We start from the raw sequence: 7,904 nt of genomic DNA on the forward strand, positions 1-7,904 counted from the left end.
CTGATGGTGCTGGAGGCTGAAAATACCTAGTGCCCTGGCTTGGGCGCCTGGCTGACTCTTCTGGGCCAGGAGTTGGGGGGGACACTGTGGTGTCTGTTACCCTACTATTTTGGACTCAACTGTGTTCTCACCACTTTAGCCAGGGGCCTGGCAGGGAGGGGGAGAATTGCAGGGCTCAGTAGCCTCCCACCTTTTGTATAGGTTAAGTTTTCTTTTTTATTTTTCCATTGAGGCATTTTATTTGCACATGTGTATTATATCCCTATGAAAAGAATCCCAGGATTTCCCCTTCTGTGTGCTTTTGTCTAGCTTCTTCACAGTCCATGATGCCCGCTGAGGTTGTCAGTACAATAAAACCAAACTGACAGGATGGGAGCAGGTTGTTTGCCATTTTCCTAGATCTTTGAGTTGCACATCAAATCTCAGGCTGATGGCTCCACACTTGTTTAAATGCCTGTGAGGTCCACACCAATTTTCCCAGCTCTGTGGTCATCATAATTTTAATACATCAGTGCAGCCACGCTTCATCATCACAGTTAGAAACCAGACAGTGACTTTGGAGCACCGCCTAGTAGAAACCTGGCATTTGCCTCTCTTTTTGGCATTGCTGATACTCCTGACAGCATCAGCCAGGACATTCATACGCACCGTTAAGGCGGCACGGAAAGATGGCGGAAAGAGGATGGGAGGGGCAAGTGCACAAAGTTATCTAGGCTGAGTTTTGTAAACAAAGACTTGAGGTATAAACCAGATAGAAAAGTTACCAATGGAAGCTTTCTCTGAAAAGTGAGGCAGCTTCTTTCTGAAGACCCCAAAGAACCTCGCCATGTGTCTTACTGGTCCACAAGCTCCTCCATGGACCAATAATGGGGACCAGGGTGGACTAGGGTGATTGGTTTAGGCCTGAGACCAGGGGCTTAGAGCCTGGGGCAGAGTCATCTTCCTCAAAACAGAGTGGAGAACTGAGGTCATTGCCAAGAGAAGGGGAACACATGGGGAGGGGCCTAATGTCTTTCATTCTCTCCCCCTTTCATGATGAGCATTGCTTTTTACCTGTTCTGCCCCTAGGACACCTTCCACTAGTTCACGGTTGCCTCAGGAGCAAACTGTCTGGGGTTCAAATAAGGCTCCCCACTTCCTACACACACCCACACTGGCCCAGGAGTCAGGCCTGCTGCAGCCTCCAAAACCAGTAGGCCCTGCCCATATCTACCCCTCCTCCCTGGCAAGCAGCTTCAAACCCAGCAGGAGGTGCTGACCTCAGGTGTGGAAACACTGGATTTAACGTCAGGCCAGGCCTCTCAGAGGTTTGAATCTAAGTTCTGGCACCTTTTTGGCCCAATGACTTTCGGTAGGGAGCTAAGCCTCAGTTTCCCTCTTGTAAAATGGAAACGATCCGTTCCCCGCAGAGCTGCTGTGTGGATTACACCAATGAACACATGCACGTGAGCTAAGATAAATGCCCAGTACATTGCACTCCGAAAGTGGCTGCTGCTGCCACAGCCACGCTTTTAATTGTCATCGTACAATAAAATATGAATAAATACATAAATGAGGAAACTGAAGCAAAAAGGAGATGAGGATAGAGTCCTTGTAGTATTTCTGCTCTTGGTAACTGCTCTGGTGACTGCAAAGCATGTGATTGGCAGGTGTCTTACCGTGAATAAGGGGTCATGCCATTTAGTTTTATTATTGAGAGGCCATCCCTCATTGGCCTCTCCACGCTGTGGGCTGGGTGTGTGGCCCCAATAGCCTGTGCGCTCTGCAAGTCGAAGTTAGTTAGGAAGCCTCAATGCCCAGCCAAGGGCCACATTCAACTTTCCATACAGCTGGCCCCACCAACCAGAAGCCTTCGCCCACCCCATGACCACCACCAAGTGCAAAGCAGTCTTCCTGCAGCAGCCAGCCCCCTTCCACCTGTCTGTGCCAGGAGCAATGTGGGTAGGTAAAACAATGACAATGATGGTCTGACTTGCCATGTGCCTGCCATGTGCCAGGTGATTTGCATATATTATCTTGAGTTTTCACAACAGTCTTGAGAAGGAGCTATTGTCACCATTTTACAGATGAAAAAAACCTGAGGCTAAGAAAAGTGAATGACTTTTCTAAGCCCACATTAACTAGCAAACTAACTGGAGAGTTTGGGTTTGAATCCAGTTCTATCTGGCTCCAAAATCCACGTGCTTCCCACCACACAGTGGGGAGAAGACACAAGGCCCAGGTCAGGGTCATTTACTAACTCACAAGGGACTGGGGCAAGCATCTCCCCTTAACTGTTCCTCCGTTTCCTCGCCTGTGAATCAGGCGATGCCCAAGGCCAGGATTCTTCTCCCCGGCATCTGACTTCTTGGTGGTCCATGGGTGTAGAGCACAGCCAGGGCAGGATTGGAACACAGAAGACCTCAGTATTTCCCAGTTTCCTCTCATGAGGCTCTTCCTCTGGCCAGGCTGGTGTCTTCCCACTGCCAGACGCTTTGAACCCAGTAGTCACCCTTCCTAGGCTAGCCTCTGAACATTCCTGCTCGCACCCTCAAACAAAAACTTCTCAGTCTAGTGTCTCATTCTGCTTGGGTTCTGCCATTTTGAGAAAACCTAGGAGGGAAGCTGTAAGGCCAGTGGCCGTGGCCATCATCATGTGAGTTCACATTGGATTCAGGCAGCTGGTAAAAGAACTGTGGAGCCAGAGGATGATGGGCCATTCTGTTTATTAAAGTCTCCTAACGGCACACAAGCAAACAGGCAGGGAAGACCGCTTCCCTCTCACTCAGAGCTCCCAAAGCTCCGACTCATTCTCTGGGCTCTCCTGGACTCACAGGCCCCCACCAGCCTCAGCTAGCGCTCTCTCTCTCTCTCTCTCTTGTTTTTCTCTGCCCAGCAAAACAGGCTGGGGAAAAAACCCCTTCTCCAGCAAACAATAGCAAATAATCACCCCTCCCAAGCAGGAAGGCAATATGCAATTTACAATCTGCTGCCCTGAGAGCAAGCACCCACAGCCTTCCATAGACTATACACACATGGTGCTGCCCCAGTACAAGTGAGCAAACTGAAAAAACATTTGTTTACTCAACAGAAGCTAAAATGCTGATCTGTATTAAGGGGTGAAGGTCTAATGGGCTCTTAGTTAAATTTATCGGGAGCTTCTAGAAACAGTGTCATAACTCAAAAAAGCAAGTGACCAACTTAGTAACTCTATCAGAGCCTGCCTGAGTCCCCTCAACCTCCTGCACATTCATTGTGACTTTGTTCTACTTGGCTCTCCCCAGACTATTGCTCCCTGAGGGCAGGGCAGGGCCTTGCTCCCAGGCCAGAGGAAGTGCCTAATGGATCACGTAGGCCACCTGGGGCAATGGCTGGAACTGGCTCTGACCCTGCCTGTGAGACCTGCAGCCACTTCCTGAGCTTCTTCCCCACCTCAGGGAGGCCTAGAATATTCCCTGAGCTAAAGAAGAAGCAAGAAGGTGGAAGGGGGGAAGAAAAGTGTTTAGAAATACCAGAGGCACACAGATTTCTTTTTCTTCAGCCTTTCCAATGCTGAACCCTCCCAGCGCTGTGGCCACAGAGAGCTCCTAGGAGCCAGTCTACTACTCTCTTTTGGCCAGTGGAGTAAAATTATCAAGAGTAACAAAAGAAAAGAGAATGAACATTTATGAAGTTTCTGCTATGTGTGGGCCTTCTTTTAGATTTATCTGAAGATTTTATCTGATTTTTACCTGTACCTATTTGGCATATGAGAAAACTGAGGACCCGAGAGGTTAAGCTATATGAAATAATAAGGCTAGTATGTAGATGGTGGAGCCAGAGGTTGAACCCAGGTCTAACCTTAGTCCGTGTGCTATGCATTGCTACAGGATGCCTCTAGGAGGCTCCTTGGGATACAGAGTCTGTAGAACTCCAGGAGCTCTGTCCAGTTCCAGCTAGGACTCTGACAAGCAGCCCTGGTGTCAACCGTGTGCCCCTGGAGCCACCCCCACCCAGCCGGTGGGCACAGTGCCATGTTCCCATCCATCCTCTTCCATTAGCTATTACGTATGCCCACAGATTTTTCAGAGAGATGCTTGGAATCTTGTCTAAGGCCACCAGGTGGCGCAGCATAGGCCATGGGACTTGGATTCCTGGATCTAAGTTCAGCAGGTTTTTAGAGTTCTTATAGGACATGTTAGGATTCCCTTAAGAGGTTCCCAGACTAAAAATATAGACCCAATCCTGGACGGTTGGGTTTGATATTCTAGATTGGGTTCCAGGAATCTTCCATTTAAAAAGTGTGTTTTTAAATTTTCTGAATCACTGAAGTATCATTCACATGGTTCAAAAATTTAAAAGTATGAAAACTATATAGAGAAGAATCTCCCTCCACTCCCCAGCAGGTATTTGCTAATATTAGTTACTTGCGAACCCCTCTAGAGGTTATACATATTATATAACATGTATAATTATCTATATATAAGAGCATACATATAATATATTCTTTCCCCTTTTCACACAAATGATTGCATCTCTTTTTACTTATTTTTATTTTGTCATATTAAATTTTATTATTATGTACAAGCATAAATTTTGAAAGAAGGAAAAGATATGTCAAAGTCCCCCATTAAATAAGACTAGTGACATTTTACATCAATAAAGTGACTGATCTGAGTCGTATTTTATTTGATCACATAGAGTTAAGATACAAAATACATACATGCAACAGAAATAAAATGAATAGATTTTTAAAATATATTTTAATTAAAGCAAAAAAATAATTATTCTGTTGTCTAGCAAATTATAGGTTTTCACAAGTAAAAATATTAATAAACAATAGTTATTGATTTGGTAGGGATATAGAAATCTCAGCCATGATCCTTACTATAAAAATTCACTTGATTTTTCATAAGCCAATCTCAAATTGGGGTTTTAGGATTGATTTATAGTCTGGGTCACTAGGTTTGTGAGCCTTCCTTATTTAGTCTTTCTTCAGTGTTAATGACAAACCCTTGCATGGCATCCCTGATTCTTGCTTACACAAGGCTACCCCAAAAACGTCCTGTCATTATGCTGGTCCCACTCAACTTTTCAGCAATCCTGCTTGTTTGACTTAACAGAAGTCAAAATAACACGATGCTTCTGATGGCTGGGTCAGATTCCTTTTAGAAGGTGCTCAGTCTCTTGGCTTTGGGGAGGCTTGGCTCTCACAATCACCACTCTGGGAGTGAGCCCTTAACCTCCTGCTATGTGATGCCAAACCACTGGCTATACATTTTCAAGGACCCTTAGAATGGGTTGGCACTCTCCCAGTTCCCCAACCACAGCAACTTATGAGATCTGCTTCTATGATGTGGAGGTCTGGTTATCTTTAGGGGTGAGAGAGTATTACATATTATACATGCATATTATTCCGCTCCTTGCTTTTTTTCACATAACTATAAAGAGATCTCCCCCATATCAGTTCATAAAAACCTTTCTGCCCTGGCTGGTTGGCTCAGCGGTAGAGCATCGGCCTAGCGTGCGGAGGACCCGGGTTCGATTCCCGGCCAGGGCACACAGGAGAGGCGCCCATTTGCTTCTCCACCCCTCCGCCGCACTTTCCTTTCTGTCTCTCTCTTCCCCTCCCGCAGCCAAGGCTCCATTGGAGCAAAGATGGCCCGGGCGCTGGGGATGGCTCTGTGGCCTCTGCCCCAGGCGCTAGAGTGGCTCTGGTCGCAATATGGCGACGCCCAGGATGGGCAGAGCATCGCCCCCTGATGGGCAGAGCGTCGCCCCATGGTGGGCGTGCCGGGTGGATCCCGGTCGGGAGCATGCGGGAGTCTGTCTGACTGTCTCTCCCCGTTTCCAGCTTCAGAAAAGTGAAAAAAAAAAAAAAAAAAAAAACCTTCTTATTCCTTGTTACAACTGGATAGTAATTCATGGTATGAATGAAACATATTTTTTACCAGTTCCCCAATGATATATGTTTAGGTTGTTTCCTTTACCATTACAAACAAGGCTATAATGTACATATGTCATTTCACACATGTAATAACTGAGAACAAATCCCTAAAAGTAGAATTGCTAGATCAAATGGTATGTGCATTTTTAATTTTTACAAATATGGCAAAATTGCCCTTGATAAAGGCTGTATGTACAACTTATACTTTTACCAGGACAGTGTGACAACACTTGTTCCTCATCCACTTCACCAGCAGATTTTTGCTAATCTGATAATGTAAAAAAAAAAAAAAAAAAAAAAAATAGTATGTCAGCATTTTTTTGAGAGTGAGAGAGAAAGGGAGAGAGAGAAGCATCAACTCATTGCTCCACTTAGTTGTACCATTGATTGCTTCTCATATGTACCCTAACCAGGGCTCAAACTAGTGACCTTGGGAATCAAGCTGGCACCCTCCAGACTGAGGCAGCACCTTTGGGCTCGAGCTGGCAACCTCACAATCAAGCTGATGACTTTAGGATAAGTGACCCCACGACTAAGCCAGTAACCCTGTGGCTGAGCTGGTGACCCCAGACTTGAATTGGCAAGATGCTTCACCCACTGCACCACCACCAAGGCTCAGCATTTCTTTTATTCTGAGAGAATTAAAAAAAAAATAATGTTCATATTTTTAAAGTTCTATTTATATTTCTTTTTCTGTTATTTGTCTGGGGAATTAGTCATTTATAAAGTATTCCTCCCTTATAGTTTTAGGCAAGACACAAAACCTTAATGGATATATTTTACGACTTTCAAATCACAAACTTCTATATAATAAACAACACCATAAAAAAATTAAAAGACATAATGGGAGAAATGTTTGCAACATGTATTCCAAATGTAACTTGAAGATGAACTTTCAAAGGAAAGGAAAAGGCTCAAGTTCTGACTGTCCACCATATCTCACCATCTTTATAGCTTGTGAGGAAAGTGCCATACCACATAAATAAAGCCCACTGATGGGGTGTTATAATTTCTCAAATAAAGACTGAAGGCTCAGCAAAGTTAAGTGACCTGCCCAAGGTCACACAGCTGGGGAAAGGAAGTGAAATATTGTCTCTCCACTGCTCATAGCTGCCTACGCCACAGGCAGACCTGAGCTCCCACTCCTGCTCTGGCTTGGCCACCCCCCTGGGCGACATTGGGCAGGTATCTCCTCTCTCTGCCTTAGTCCTCTTGTCTATAAAATGGCTGGGTTTTTAGGTCCTTGCTCTAGAGTTCTATGTGTGGTAGGGATGGTGGAGGAGGGTAGGAGTAAAGGGTGGGGTGGGATTTGTAGGAATTCATGGTGGAAGTATGTCCATGATGGGGAGGCAGAGAATACAAGTGTGTGTGTGTGTGCTGTGTGTATAGTAAGGGCATTTTTTCTGACTCAAAGCCCATTCCAGGGTTGCACAGACTCTTGCAACAAGGTGCACCCATCCAGAGCTGCCTCTAACCCCTTTCCTGTCAGCACGGCAGGCAGTGAGTAGGGTGAGCACTGAACTCCCACCTTGTTTGTCTCCTCTTGTGCTCTTCCCCATTCTCCAGAGCTTATCTCACTCACCTTCTTCCTAGGGCTCTTGCCAGATATTGAAGGCAAGTCAAAGCAATAAGCTCTCCCTTTTCAGAGAGGAGCCTTCTAACAAGGCCTGAGGCCTGAAAGGAGAGGACCCTGTTTAACACTGAAGGAAGACAGCCATCCACAGCAGCTGCAGATAAGGCCAATATTCTCATAGACACTCAAGTAGGAGCTCATATCCCATAGATTGTTTTCCAACTACCTGTCTGCCAAAAATTTCATGTCCATTCGTGAAAGAGTGACCCACTCTGATGTTGTATGAAGATTATGGACCCAGTGATCTTAGTCAAATTCGCTAACGCTCATGATGGTTGCCACATAACAGCCTGTTTCATCAATGAAAATACTAGTGAAGTTGTCTTCAGCATCTTTGGAACTTGTAGGCTTGTTCAAACAACCCTT

General features: G+C 45.5%; 1 pseudogene; it reads right to left on the minus strand.

Moving 5' to 3' along the window:
• Nucleotides 1-262: 262 nt before the first annotated feature.
• On the minus strand, nt 263-648 carry LOC136377069 (small ribosomal subunit protein uS8-like; annotated as a pseudogene).
• Between the last annotated feature and the right edge of the window lie 7,256 nt (nt 649-7,904).

This window comes from Saccopteryx leptura, chromosome 6 (assembly GCF_036850995.1).
Source record: "Saccopteryx leptura isolate mSacLep1 chromosome 6, mSacLep1_pri_phased_curated, whole genome shotgun sequence".
NCBI classification, from domain to species: domain Eukaryota; kingdom Metazoa; phylum Chordata; class Mammalia; order Chiroptera; family Emballonuridae; genus Saccopteryx; species Saccopteryx leptura.